Source organism: Enhydra lutris, unplaced genomic scaffold (assembly GCF_002288905.1).
Source record: "Enhydra lutris kenyoni isolate GAN:26980312 unplaced genomic scaffold, ASM228890v2 scaffoldscaffold2, whole genome shotgun sequence".
NCBI lineage: Eukaryota > Metazoa > Chordata > Mammalia > Carnivora > Mustelidae > Enhydra > Enhydra lutris.
The window spans coordinates 73,888,012-73,904,418 of record NW_019154086.1 but is presented as its reverse complement, the minus strand read 5'-3'; positions in this window follow the sequence as shown (position 1 = coordinate 73,904,418).

The window sequence follows — 16,407 nt, the reverse complement described above, 5'->3', positions numbered from 1 at the left end:
TTACAGAATTTTAGTAAACACCAGATATTGAAAGAGGATCTTGACAGACTAGCCATATTCATCTTTCATCTCTTAGAGACAAGTTACAACAAAGAGACAAATTAAAACAATAGAACATTAAGTCAGAATGCAGAGCAATAGATTTCAAAATAGAAGACATACCCAGGGAGCTATTGTTAAGGTGTCCCTTCTCAACTCAAAGCTGCTGCTGCATATCCTGCTCCGGTAAGGTCTTCTGGTCTCTGTCCTTTTCTTACCCCTCCTTCCCTCAGTAGACATGCCCACTCACATTTTCAGGATCCAAGGAAGGAAACAAAGCTTAATATTTGGGTCAATCAGGGCATCAGGATAGCTGATGCAGTTTGATACTTTCTCCTGTAAACCTCAACACAAAACTCTGGATTCTCATTTAAGGACTAACAACACCTTTAACTTTGATGAATTAAAAAATAAGGTAAGAGCTACAACTGAGTTAGTTATCTAATATTAGAAAACAAATGTTGATCAACAAATGTTGATCATTAGTTGATCATTCACTAAGCGTGTCTTTGTGACCTGAACATATACAGTACAGGGTTTTTCTTATCCCTTAATAACCAATTTGAAGCAACACAAATATAGTATATTAAAAAGTATGGAGCAGAGTAAATTAAAAGTAATACACGAAAGTGAGATGCTACAAATGGATAATATGATTTCAAATAAATGAGTGCAAAGTGCACATGGCTTCAGAGATGTTGACTTCTTGTCTTTTATTTTTCTAATATATTATCACAATGTTTATTATAAAACTTTTGGACAGGGAGAAAAACACAAAATAAGAAATTTGCCCTTACTCTCATTTTACCACCAAGTGAGAACTCCAGTCAATATATTGGTGATAATCTTACCAAGAGGTAGCTTTGTATAGACAGACATTTTTTATTAAAAAATTATATCACAATTATGCTGTTTAGTAAAATTTTTTATTTAATATATAGTCATTTTTATGTCAGATTAATACTATACTAGAGTTTCAGTGTCCAATTTAACACTGAATGTAAGGTAGTTCCCATTTGCCCTACTAGAAGCCCAATTTATTTAGTTATAAAGACTCTTAAAATCACATATTTTAGCAAATACTAAATTCATTTTAAAATGTCAATTTTTAAAAATCTTATGTTTCATGAAATGCCACTAATTTTTCATCATTGGAGACATTCTTTGGAGTCACCAGCTTTTTAGAGCCCATCATCTATACTTTGTATCTGTTTATGATGCAGTTACTGGAAATTTCATACCATGATATAAGTATTCATTTACATAACATTAAGGCTTATAGTATTTTTGTTAATCTCCACAATATAATCATTTGTCTTATTGCTTTTAAAAGTGATCTTATTTACCACAATATCAACATGTGGAATTGTGTGGTCGGACTCTCGGAATAACTATTAAATATTTTAATTTTCTATAATTCCATTTTTTGATTTCAGTCATGTTAACTCCGTGTCATATCTGTCTCTCTATGTCTATCTATCCATCTATCATCATCTATTTAAATATATGCATAAACCAGCTAACTTTAATGAAGGCTATTTTGGGCTAATGGCTTCTCCCAATTCCCACAATGCTATTCAAGACAAATTAAGGAAGCACCATTTGGAAATACTGATTTTAAGCTAACTCATTTTTGGGGCAGGGCAGAAGGAGGGGGATAGAGAGGATCTTAAGCAGGCTGGATGCCCAGTGTGGAGCCTGACTTGGGGCTCGATCTCATGACCCTGAGATCGTGACCTGAGCCCAAATTAAGAGTTGGATGCTTAACCAACTGAGCCAATCAGGTGCCCCTCATTTTTTTTTCAGGGATCATTTTGAGGGAAAGAAGTTTATCTTACATTTGAGCGTGTAGGTTGAAGGAAAGGGGATGGCAGGGGAGTATAGGAAATATGTCTTTGAGGGTTTTTTTTTAAAACTTTATAAAAACTTTATACTCTCCAAGTAGGCAATGAGAGATTTTTTAAATTTTTTAAATTTTTTATTTTTATTTTTTAAAGAACACTGAATCTGGAGTTGATTTTGTAGATATTTGACATAGTCCTCCTATTTTGTAAATAAAGAAATAGTGGGACTAAGAGGATACATGGCATTCCCGAGTTCCATAGACTTATAGGGAACTTTAAATCAGGCAGGTCTCCAGACAGTTTATTGTTCTTACTCAATACTATATTGAAATGAAGACTTTTGTATGAAACTCAAAAAAAGGTAGCTCCTATTATTATTATAATTTTCTAAATCTGTATTTGGCATAGAATGGGTGACACTGCTCCAGTGATGCTAAATGTAGAAGTAGAGTGGGGAAGTATAGACTATATAATTCAAGAAATTTGGCTGTGTATGATAGGGGGAGTGGTCCTACAGAGTGAAGAAAGGTTTTTTTTGTTTTTTTGTTTTTCCCTTTTAAATGAAGAGACTTGAACAAATGTTTGCTGTGGACTATCCCTCTTAAACCCAGCAAATGGAGCTCCGGCCCAGGGTGTTCAATTTCAAAAGACCCCTCTGCCCTATTGGCCACATCTTTACCCAGGGCAAAGAATCTTCAGTCTGAAGGGCACACCCTACTGAGAATTCTGGGCCCAAATGTTTCTGATTATGCTTCTAGAAACTACATAGACCTCTTAATTTGTACTCCTGCAGTTATAAGCTGCTAGGTCTGAGGGTGGGGGTGACTATGGAATAGATGCTGGGAAAGTGGACAGGTGGGCGGATGGGAACTCCAAGGAGTTTAGGAATTCCAAATTCAAACCTGGCCTTTCAGGTCATTATAGACCTATAGTTGTCAAGATAAGAAAATATATCCTAATGGTTTGTTAGCTGGATTGATTCGTATTTTAACGGCTTTGAGGTATAGTTAACATAAAATAATCTCTGCACATACTCAAATTGTACAGTTTAATGTTTGTTTTTTACATAAAAGATAAGCACACAGAAGTTTATTTTTTCCATAGTATATGATCAATTTTTTAAATATTTCATACATATTTTTATGTTCAGTTTGGTACAAATTTATCTAATATAGTGTGCATAGTAATTAATATATGTTACCCAGATCCTCTATGTATTGGCTTATTTTTCCTTCTTTACTTGTTCAAAAGAGGGATTAAAAAATCTCCAGATATCTATCTGAGCAGTTTGTCGTTTTCAGTTTACATGTTTGAGGCTATGCTACAGGGTAAACATACATTAGTCATGGTTGTATCCTCTTGCTCCAAGAACAGTGTAACTATCTCACACATCTTTATTTGCCCTTTTAAAATATCTTTATCGGGAATTCCATTTTCTCAGGTCTTAACATCACCACCTAGCTTTCTTTTACATCCTGTATGCTTAGTATGCTTTTTCTTTTCCTAATGTTGTATTGAACTTTTTTTGCTTTTTGTAGTGTCTCTTACCAGACATAATTATTATTCAAAATGAAAGTCTGAATATCAATTATTTTAATCTTCACCCTTCTACAATATATATTATGAGTTCTGTGGCATGAGGGCTCATTTTTGGCATCTTTTCCCCCCCAAATTTCTATTTACTATATTTGTGTTCTGTCTTTATTTCAATTTATAACTTTTAGATTGCTTTTTTTAACCACTTTATTGATATGATTGATAAACAGAAAGCTGTATATATTTAATGTATACAACCTAGTAAGTTTGAAGTATACATCTGTGAAACACAATTTGTTTTGATTTATCTAAATACCCATGAAACATTACCATAATCGAGATAGTAAACATATCCATTATCTCCAAAACTTTCCCTGTGCCCCTAATAATGTCCAGGTCTGCCTGCTTGCCATGCCCCCAGATAAGTACTTATTTGCTTGCTGTCACTCTGAATTAGTTTGCATTTTCTTGGGTTTCATATACCACACATTCCTTTTTGCTTGTTTGCTTTTGGTTTAGCTAGTTTTACTCAGCATAACTATTCTAAGATTCATTCATGTTGATTTTTTTAATGGTTTATCTTTTTTATTGCTGAGTAGTATTTTATTATATGGGTATGCTAAAATTTGTTTAGCTATTAACCTGCAGATGGGTACTTGTTCTCAGTATTTGCTTGTAAAAAATAAAGCTGCTCTGAACATTCTCATACAAGGTTTTGTCTAGATGTATGCTTTCCTTTTCTTAGGTAAATACTAGCAAGAAAAGGGGTGGATTATTTTTTTAAGAAGCTATTGAACTGCTTTCCAAAGTGGAAATTTGATATTCTGACCAGCAGTACAGGAGAAATCCAATTTCTCCACATGCTCAAAAACATTTGGTATAACTAGTCATTAATCTTAGGCATTATAACAGGTGTGTAACGGTATCTCACTATAGTTTTAATTTGCATTTCCTTAATGCCTAATGATGTGGGCATTTCTTTTTTCATGCACTATTTGGCATACATACATCTTCTTTGGTAGTGCCTATTCAAATCTTTTGTTTATAATCTAATGGGATGGTTTGTTTTCTAATTGAGTTTTGAGAGTTTCTTTTCAATATTGTGGCTGAAAGTCTTTTATTAGATATGTGCTATGCAAATGTTTTCTCCCAGTCTGTGGCATGTCCTCATCTTCTTAATAGTTACTTTTTTAAAAGAAATGGTGCTTTTGATGCCTATCCACAAAATATTGGCCTAACCCAAAGTCACAAATAGGTTTTCTCCTAGAAATTTTATGGTTTTAGATTTATGAGCCTAAACCTAAATGACCCATAACCTAAATAAACCTTTATGACCCATTTTTAGGTTTATTTTTGTTTTTGTTTTTTCTGATACAAGGAATGGTTCAAATTTTTGGTACCATTTGTTGAAAACATAGTCCTTTCCCACTGAATTGCTATTACACTTTTCTCAAAAAAAGAAAAAAAAGGAGAAGGGAGTTGAGGGAAGTTGGAAGGGGAGATGAACCATGAGAGACTATGGACTTTGAAAAACAATCTGGGGGTTTTGAACGAGTGGGGGGTGGGAGGTTGGGGGAGCCAGGTGGTGGGTATTATGGAGGGCACATATTGCACGGAGCACTGGGTGTGGTGCATAAACAATGAATTCTGTTATGCTGAAAAGAAATTAAGAAAAAAGAAGAAGAAAAAAGTCTTTTTTTTTTTTTTAAATATGTGTAGAGATCTTTTCTGTTTCGTTGTTCTGTGTAGCTGTCTTTAAGCCAGTACCACACTATCTTGAATACTATAGCTTTATAAGTCTTGAGATGAGTTAGTATTAGCTTTCTAAATTTATTTTGGCATTTCAGAATTGTTTTGGATATTATAGGTCTTTTGTATCTCTATATAAACTTTAGAATTGACTTTTCAGTTTCTACCTAAAAGCCTGATGGAATTTTGATTGTGATTGCATTGAGTCTATAGATCAGTTGGGGGAGAATTGATATCTTAACAGTATTGAGTCTTCTGATCCATGAACAATTTTATGTCTCCATTTCTTTAGATCTTTTAATAATTTACTCAGCACCATTTTGCTTTCTCATTGTACATTTCACATCTTTTGTCAGATTTATCAATTTCATTTGATAATACTGTAAATAACTTTTAAATTTGTTTTCTGTTGTTTATTACTAGTATTTAGAGATACAGTTGATTTTTTTATATATTGATCTCGTATCTGGTAATTTGGTAAGTAATTTATCATGACTTGTTGCTTTTTGGTAAATTCCATCAGACTCTCTTCCAGACAGTAATATCAACTACAAATAGACAGTTTATTTCTTTCTCTACATAAAGATGCCTTTCTCAGGTGAATGATTACATTAGCTAAAAACTCCAGTATAATATTGAATAGATGTGTTAAGAGTGGACATGTTGTTTTGTTACTGAACTTGAAAAGTATTTAGTTTTTGTGCAGGATTTATGTTAGCTGTACTTTTTAAAAATCAGGAATGAATATTAGATTTTGTCAAAAGTTTTTACTATTACTACTGAGATTATATATTTTTTTAAATTTTGGTAATATGATGAGTTACATTGATTTTCAAATGTTAAAACAACCTACCTTTTTAGGATTAATCCTTATTTAGTCATGACACATTAATATTTATATCCTATATTCTATTATTTAATACTTTGTTTATACTTTTTACCCTATGTTCATGAAGACTATTGGTCTTTATTACTCCTTCTACTTATTTTGGACTTTTTTTTTCTTTTCTTTTTCTAGTTTCCTTGAGATGGAAACTGAAGTCGTTGACTTGACCTCTTTTTTTTTATTATTTTACTTTACTTTATTTATTTGAGAGAGAGAGAGCATGAGAGGGGAGAGGTCAGAGGGGGAAGCAGACTCCCCGCCGAGCAGGGACCCCCGATGTAGGACTTGATCCTGGGATGCCAGGATCATGACTTGAGCTGAAGGCAGTTGCTTAACCATCTGAGCCACCAAAATGCCCCTGATTTGACTTCTAATGTAAGCATGTGGTGCTATGAATTTTCCCATTAGTACTGCTTATTTATTTATTTGGTTAATTTACTTAGTTTAAAATATTTTCTAATTTTTCTTTAAGTTTCTTCTTTGATCCATGGGTTATAAGAATTATATTATTATTCTTAAAATATTTAATGATTTCCAGAGATTGTTCTTTATTGATTTATGATTTAATTCAGTTATGGTCAGGGAAGATTTTTATGGCTTGAATGCTTTGAATTTATCAAGACTTGTTTTATGATTTTTCCTTGCAAATGGTTTGCTGTTGAAAAGAATGTGTATCCTGAGGTTGAATGGAGTGTTTCGTATCTTTTAAGTTTGTTATTAGGTTCCTTGAAGTTGTTCCACAGTAAATTGATTTTTATTTTTTTAATGTTATGTTTTCCTATGTTTCATTTTTAATATTTCTGTTATGTTCTCAATTTTACTAGTCTTTTCTTTTACATTGCTTAATCTGCCTTTATTTCTGTTCTGTGTATTTTTCATCACAGTCATTTTAGTATTTCTATCTAGAAAGTAGATCTGGGTCTTTTTCATATCTTTCATGTTTCTACTGAATTTATAATGTATTGAACACAGTTACTAAAGTCATTTTGTTGTCCTTCTCTACTAATTCTAACACACCTGTGTTCTAGGTTAGTTTCATTTTGTTGATTCTCTTCCTCTCTATGTGTCATGCATTTTTGCTTATTTGCAAGCCTGGTAATCTTTGACATCCATTGTGAATTTTATCTTTTTGAGTGTTAGGTGTCTTTTGTATCCTATAAATATTCTTGAACTTTATTCCAGCAAACAGTCAAATTACTTTGAAATAGTTTGATACTCTCTGGTTTTCCTTTTTATACTTGTTTGCTGCAGTTAAGTTAAGGTTAATTTTTTCTTCACCATTGAAGCAAGACCTTTCTGGGTGGTCCACCTCATTACCTGGAAGTGATGAGATTTCTTAGACTGAATGATGTGAAAAGGCCTCTTTCTGACCCTGTGTTATCCCAGCATTGTTCCTGATTTTTTTCTCCCTAGTTTTGGGTAATTTCCTCATGTGTATGCCCTGATAATTTCTCTGCTGAATACTTAAGGGCACCCTCTACAGACATCCAGGGTTCTGTCTCTATGAAGTTCTCTCCTCTCTAGGACTCTGTCCAGTGAACTGCAGCAGCCTTATTCTTCCTGTCTTATTCTTGCTGTCATCTCAATTCAAGGGGTCCGCTGGGTCTCCTGGCTTCTCCCTCTCCATATCATCACCTGAGAACTCTCCCAAACAGTAAGTTAAAAAAAACTATAGAGCTCACTTCATTTGTTCTCCATCTCATAATGATCACTGTCATTTGTTGTCCAAATTTAAGTCCATTTAAGTCCAAAGTCTTAAAAAACTGTTTTATGTATTTAAAAATTGTTTTACATATTTTGTTTGTTTGTTGTTATAGTTGTTAAGAGGAAAGATGGTTTTAGGTGGGATAGTAAATCTAGTTGCTGCTCTTCCACCTTGGGTAGAATTAGAAGGCTCTGTTATTTTGATTTGTAGCTTTGAAATATTTAAAAATACTGTATGTGGGCCTCCAGTTGTACCATTGCCCTGGACTCAGCAAATATAATGGTGTATATGGGAAAAAGAATTAAAGTAGATGGGAAAAAGAGGGATAATTGATGTAATAACAAAGTTTCAAAAGGGAAGGAAGTATTTTTCCTAAAATTTTATAGAAAATAGGTAATATGGGGTATTTGAAGAATGTGATTTATAAAATGTCTGTTAAACATTCAGAGATGTTACTGTTTGTTGACATGTAGCAATAACACAGTTGCTTTTGGTAGTCTTAGAGTTTCGATACCTAAAACCCAGTTACATATTTTCCCATCAGTTTTTAGCAGTCTTGGTGTGGAGCAGCTAGTTGGCTAAATTTGCCAACTAGCTTATCTTATTTGGAGAAAATAAATAATGAAGTACAGATTTTAGGCCAGATATGAAAAAAAATAAGTGAAAAATAAACTTAGGAATAAATGTGTAAAAAAGAACTAATGTTTATTTATCACCTACTATGTTCCTCACCTGCATTATGCTAAATGTTCCAGATTATCTCATTTTATCTTCATAAAAACTATATTAGGTGGGCATGAGTATCTGCTAGATTAAACATAATTCCATTTTCTTTAGATGAGGAGATTGAGGCCTAAGTGTACAGAGCTAGGAAGCAACTGATCCAGGATGTGGATCCAAGTAGAATCCAAGTAGATTGATTTAAGAGCCCACACACTTAAACCACTGAGTATATTGCCAATGAGGTTAAAATGGAAATGAATTAAAATACACAAGAGAGCTGGAAGGATTGAAGGTTGTGGTCAGAAAGCAGGATATTAATGTTAAAGATGTCAGAGACAGAGCTGCTTTGGGTGATGTTGGATCTAAGGTGGGTGGCTGGAATAGGGTTGAAGTTAATGTAATTAGAATTAAGGTAATTTAAGAATGTTTAGGCAGGGTAATGCATGTTCATGGATATTAAAATCATCCATGATACTGGCTGAATTTGAGGTAGAAAGTAAGACTAATGAAATTTTATATTCCTATTTTGTCATACTGACTGGCTTTCTCTAAACCTTTAGGAAAATTCAAGAAGTTGAGGAATTTTAACATCAGACACCTTATTTAATCAGTCAGGGTAAGAATCCCAGGTCTTCAACCTGCCAGCAAACAATCTAATAAATAGGTATACTTGCTTTACTGGTGTCCACTACTTGTTATAACTCCTGAAGTTATCTGAGCCTCAGACAAGGAAAGGTTTTAATGTCATTGTTTGGCACTTAATCTCTATGGCCTTTTTGGCTCCCTTGTTCAGGTACTTCATCAGTGCCAGAGAGGAATTTCAGCATATACTAGGAGTTAGGGTCAACTGAATTTTCCTGCTTCAGATAGGGGAATTCACCAGAATAAGTATATATTGAAGGACCAAAGCTTGTAGAATGCCTAAGTTTCTTGGCTGGTTATTTAATATTTGTCAGGTAATCTCATGGAGTATTAGCTCTTCAATGTCATCTTAACTCCTAGTATTATTTTATTTTATTTTTTTAAAGATTTTATTTATTTATTTGACACAGAGAGAGAGCACAAGTAGGCAGACAGGCAGGCAGAGAGAGAGGGGGAAGCAGGCTCCCTGCTGAGCAGAGAGCCCTATGCGCGGCTCGATCCCTGGACCCTGAGATCATGACCTGAGCTGAAGGCAAATGCTTAACCTACTGAGCCACCCAGGTGTCCCTTAGTATTATTTTACTATAACATTATTGTTGTTAATATTTTAAAAAAAAACTCTTTTACCAGGCTTATTTTTTTTATGTAAATCCTCCTTGGAGAGAAGGAAAAGATGGTGCCCACTTCAGCCTAAGAAGGGAGACCATTCTGGATTCTATACTATACTTGATGAGATTATAATATGAAAATTAGCCCAACAGTAACTGCATTTTGGCAGTACTCTCTTTCCCTGATTTTGTTTAGCATGGGTTTCCTGCTCTGCAGAAATTTGGTCCTCAGTGGATTTTAAGCTCTAGCACTTTGAGGTCGCACAGACCCACAGACCTGTGCCAGGTCATGGGTTTCCATTTGTGGCCAGTTCTATGATTAAAATGCTTCAGAGCATATCAGTGACAAGGCAGTGTTGGCATTCAGTGCCGTCGGTTTGTGTAATGGTTAAGCCACAGATATATGTGGGTATCATGTTGTCATCATGTTCTAGAGTGAGTTGACCAAAAACCAAATGGGGCAGGGAAGGCATAAAACCAACCTATAAGGCAAATCAGGAAAGAGAAATTTGTTTTTCTGAGAGATTTGAAGTTTTCATGTCAACAAGTCTTAAAGTTTGGTTTGTAAATGAGTCTTAAAGTTGAAAACAAAGTATTTTATTTCCTCAAGCAATAATTCTGTGTCCCCATCATGTTTATATTTTATTAGAGAATGGGTAGGTATAGGATAATTTAAATAGAGTGTTAAAGTTATCACTATTTTTTAGGATTAAAAAAGGAAATAGGTAGTAGTTAAATTGAAGGGAGAGAAAGAGGGGCCAAGTTAAGGGTGAAATGCATAATTGGAGCCAATGCAGGGGACAAAGGAATATTTCTTAAATATAATTAATATTGTAAGTTTAAGTGTCCTTTTAGAAAAAACAAAAAAAAATGGCTTGTGTTTCAGCCTGATCTCTTACTATTCTCAAGAGAAGCTTTCTAATTCACAGGAGGGAATAGAAAGGGAAACCAAAGTGAAATAAGAGTCAGATAGTTGCTGAGTACACTGAGGCTTCATTTGTGAAAGTTGAACTTAGAGTGAGTCTTAATCAGTCATGGGGCACTAGATGTTTAAGGTCGAGGTAGAGAAAGCGTCAAGTAAGGATACAGCCAGGGAGTCAGGAAAGGCTACATGGAAGATAGTATTTAATTAAGCACAGTGGCTTAGCACATGCTGAGTTTTATATTTCATGCATTGTTACCCTGTAGTGTTTATAATTAAGATAAAAAAAGAATTCCAAAGATTTTAGAGATTAAAAACAAGAAGTTCTAAGGGAACCCCATATTTTATACTTAACATTTTCCTATCAGTTAGTAATCTGTGTTTTCAAAACTGCACTTTAACTTTGTTGCAGACAGCGCTCTGGAAAACAGATTCCTGAGTTTGAAATGGTCAATGCAAACCCTTCATACCAACAAAATGCATACTTTCCTTTCCAACACACCAGAATAGTTCTTCTGATGCTGTTGAATATTAAAGTAATGAAGGATTTTGGTGTTATCTAAATTATTTGTTTTGTTCTCTGGGCTAATGAACTAATGCAAATTTGCAAAGGCTGGTTGAAAAAAAAAACTCACTTGGATAGCATTTAATAAAAAATGCAAGTCTTTTGACTAATAGTAAGATTATAGTATTTGGTTCTTCTCCCAAGTAAACAGATTGGTTTCCTGGAATTTGAACGATGGAAAAATGACCTTTAAACCTATTTTTCAAGTGGAAGAAACTGTTATATTGTGAAAATTCACACACAAATATTTTGGAGAATACAAATCTCCAAGGAATTATGGGGAGCAAAAAATTACGAGATAAACCATATGGACTTGAGTTGATATTACTGACATTTTTCTTTTATGAGTATACCAGTTTTATAATGTAAATTTGAAAGGTTTCTGTTCTAATGAATGAGTTTCATTGTTAGCTGTTTCCAGCTAAATTGACTCATTTCTGCTATTTTTCAGTCAATAACCATTTGTTGAGGGTCTATTAGCTGCCAAATCCTCTTCTAGGCACCAAAAATATAGTAGTGAACAAGATAATGTTTCCTTTCCTAGATTGATATACTTTCTGGGAAAAATTGATAATAAAAAGAAAAATATAACAGTATGATATCAAATAATTTGATATTTTAAAAGAGAAATTAAAATAGGGACTTTAGCTACGTAGTGATTGAGTGGCTACTTTAGGTAGGCTGTTGGGGAAAGACTGTCTGAAAAGTTTGTACTTGAATTCAGATCTGAATGATTAAAAAGATGCAATTAAATTAAAATCTGGGGAAGGGGCCTAAAAAAGAATAATGATTAAAATAGCATGAATACAGGAACACGTTTGGCATTTTTGTGGAGTGGAAGGAAGACCAATATGCTTTCTTTCACAAGAGAGAGAAAAAAAATTCCAGTAGTTAAAAATGATTAGGACATGTTTTGCCTCTTACAGGTAGAAGTACAAAGATCAGGTAGTTTTAGGATTGTTTGATCTTGTCAACCATGTAGCACCTGTTGCCTATTTTATCAGGAGTAGAAGTTCAAACATTTCTGTGCCCGCATCTTGGTATGGAATCATCAGAAACACAATGCATTCAAGCACTGGACTGGCTTTATTGGAGACACAGTGTAAGACAGTTTCTCTGGTGGCATTGGTCCTCATTGGTCCCTTTTGGCAGCTGATAGAGAGATACTTACCTACATATGCCCGTCTTGTGCTGTAGCCTGCAAAAGGCAGATACAACAGTGGGGTTGTCAGGTGCTGTATGATGCACATGCTTAAGCAGAAATTGGGAAATATATTCCCACACAAGGTGATAAGCCCAGCAGAGACTGTGAGGACTCTTGATCTCTTGGTGAAGAAACATTCCAGGCCTTTAAGGAGAGGGTGGATTATGCAGAGTTTGATACTGAGTTTTCATTCTACTCCAGTTGAAGAGCAATTTCTGGATTTTTAGGCTGGTTGTGTGTGTGTGTGTGTGTGTGTGTGTGTGTGTTTGTGTGAGATATGATCTGATATATGTTAGATTGATCATTGATAATAGGGTGGTGTGACAAGTTCAGGCAATTCTTCCCACAGAAAACAATTATAGTAACTGGAAAATAATCAAAACAGAAATTTGAAGATACTGGAAAATGACCAAAGGCAGGTAGAAACTTGACAAGTTTACTACTGAAAGACTGCTGCTATATTGGGTAGAAAGTACAATGTTGTGTGTTGTGGCTTTTTTAGAAAGCCTTAGCTTAAATGACTCAACTTCAGGGAAAATTCTAGAAGCAAGAGCAGCACAAAGGTCTGAAATCCAAAAGTGTGAGTATAATATTTTTGCAAATTCCTGGATGATCAATAAAATATGACCCCAGGAAGGCTGGTGAAAAAGCAGGGAGAAAATAAAGATGGGTTTGCTTTTGAATGAAAGAATTGCTTCTGGGGAAATATTGTAGTTATGCCTTTTATTGAGTGCATTTCCTAGTCCACAGAGAGCTTGGATGGCAGAGAATAGAAATCTTATTAGATTGACCTGTCAGAAGACAGAATTCTGGGATGGAAAAGTGACTGGAAATTTACTAGGAGGGCCTGAAGGCAAGAAACCACCAAAAGAGTGAACCCCCAAATCTAAGCATCGACTCAGCTAAATTTCTTGGCAGACATCTAAACTAATAGGGACAGAGGAGACCAACATGGAGGCTAGACTTAAAAGCAGCATCTGGAAGCCAAGAAAACTTGGCCGGAGTTATCTTCTCCAGACCACGGGGAAGACAAATTTTAGTTTGGATCTAGGCAAGTTAATGACTTACTAGAACCAAAAACCAATAATCCTAAGAAGAAAAGAGATCTTAGATTCACTACAACATACTCTCTTATGGACAGAATGTATCTCCCCCAAATTCATATGTAAGGCCTAACCCCTACTTTAGCTGTATTTGGAAATAGGGTCTCTGAGGAAGTAGTTGAGGTTAGATGAGGTCATAAGGGTGGGAAACTGATCCAAAAGGCTTGGTGTTCTTATAAGAGAGACTAGAAAACTTTATTTCCCCCCACCCTGCCACATACACACTAGGAAAGGCCATATGGTGACATAGTGAGAAGATGGCTGCTGCAAGCCAGGAAGAGAATACTCATCAACTGAACCTTGAGCTTGGATTTCTAGCCTCCAGAACTATGAAACCTGGAAAGTAAATTTCTGTTTTCTAAGCCAGCCGATTAAGGTATTTTGTTACGACAGCCTGAGCTACTGAGCTAACTAACATATTATCTATCATGACAAGTTTGGAACAAAAAATTACTAGCTGTGGAAATAAATTGGAAAATGTAACTCATATGCAGGAAAAAAAAATACACCAATACCAACTGATTGCAAGTGGGTCAAGATATTAAATTAGCACAAATATCAAAGTAGCTGTTATATTCAATGAATTAAAAATATATTCAAAGGTTGGAAAAAGTTTATTGTACATTGAATTACTGATTTTTTTAACAGACAAATGGGAACTAGAAAAATAAGCCAATGGAAATTCTAAAGCTAAAAATTATAATAACTGAAAATAAAAAGTGCCTAGGTGAGCTCAAAAACAGACTGAAAATAGCATAAGAAAGACTCAGTTAACTTAATATAGTTTACTGGAAACTATACATTCCAAAGGGCAGAAATAAAAATAGATCAAAGAAAAATGAACAGAGCTTCTTTAGAGAACACTGGAGCGTATCATGGGGTCCAACATATGTGTAATTGGAGTCAAGAGTCAAAAAGAAAGAGAAAGGGACACAAAATGTATTTCCAGAAATAAACAGAATGCTTCTGAAATTTGATTACAAGTATTAACTTACAGATAAAAGAGACTCAATGACCCTCATTTGGAAAATAAAGAAAAGCTGTACCTACACCCCTCATGTTTAAGATGTTAGAAATCAAAGATAAAAGAGAAAATCTTGAAGATCACAAGAGAGGAAATGACTCATCACTTATAGTTATGATACAATTATAAGTTGACTTCTAATTAGAAATAGTGGACACAAGGAGACATTAGAATGAAATATTCAAAGTGCTGAAAGAACAACCACCACCACCAAAAAGTCAGCCAAGATTTCTATTTTCAGTCAAGTTGTCCTTCAAAAGTGAAGGAGATTTTCCAATAGACAAATTGAGAGAATTTGTCACACCACTAAAGGAAGACCTATACCACTAAAGGAAGACCTTCAAGTTGAAAGGTAATCAGCTATACAAAAGGAATAAGGGAGACTATAAATTGTAAATAACTTTAAGTAAGAAAATATTTATTTATAGTTTTATTTCCTAATTTTTCTAAAATACCTGTGACTATGTAAAGGAAATTTTTAACACTATATTATTTGGCTTGTAACATAGATGATGTATTATGCATAACAGTGATAACACAAAGGATGGAGGGTGCTAAATAAAAACTACACTGTTGCAAGTTTCCCATATATCATCAAAGAATGTCAATATTTAAGTAGATTGAAATAATTTAAAGTTTAATGTTTTAATTCCTAAAATGACCATTTAAAAATGTGAAGAATTATAGCTAAAGAAGTAAAAGAAAATTTAAATTAAGAAAAGAAAAAGGAAGTGGGAAAGATGAACAGAGGAAGTGAAGCAAACAAAAGAAGAATAGCAAAATATCAGAAAGATATCCAGTCACACTGATAATTACATTCAATGTAAGTCGACTTCAGTCAATAAAGATTACTATACCAAATAAAAAAGCAACCCTCGGGACACCTGGGTGGCTCAGTTGGTTAAGTGGCTGCCTTTGGCTCAGGTCATGATCCCAGCATCCTGGGATCGAGTCCCACATCGGGCTCCTTGCTCATTGGGGAGCCTGCTTCTCCCTCTGCCTCTGTCTGCCTGTGCTTGCTCTCTCTCCCTCTCTCTCTCTCTCTGACAAATAAATAAATAAAATCTTTAAAAAAAAAAAGCAACCCTCATATTTTTATATAAGTATGTTTTGAAAATAAAATAATAGAAAAAAATGTAACATGCAAAGATAAACATGAAAGCTAAAGTAGCTATATTAATATGATTTGGTAGACTTATTACAAGGATTATTACTAGAGACAAAGGTAGAGATTTCATGATGATAAAGGGTCAATACAGTGGGAAGATATAACAGTTATAAATGTGAATGCATCGAATAACAGAATTCCAAAACTTAAAGAAAATCTTAACTGCAAGGAAAAATAGGTAAATTAACAATTACAGTTGGAGATGATATTATCACTCAGTGATTGATATACTAACTTGATAGGAATCCCATAAAGATACATAAGAATTAAACAATACCCTTAGCTAATTCGACCTAATTGATATTTATAAAATATTATAAAATATAAAGAATATTTCTTTTCAAAATTTTATGAAGTATTTAGCAATGTAGATCATATCCTGGGCAATAAAACACAGTATCAATACTTCTAAAAGAACCTTTAAATGTCATTAAAAGTACATTCTCTGACTATGATATAACTAAATTAGAAATCAGTATTAAAGATATGTGGAAAATCCCCATATAGTTGGAAATTAAATAATATATATTTTTTTCAAACATTTATAAATATTTCAATTTATAGAAAATTAATGGAATCTTAAAATTATCTGAACAGTGATTTAACAATTATTTACAATTAACTGATTTTGTAGAAACATAATTATGTTGAAAAGTACCCTCATCACAAAGTAATCATTTCACAGTACC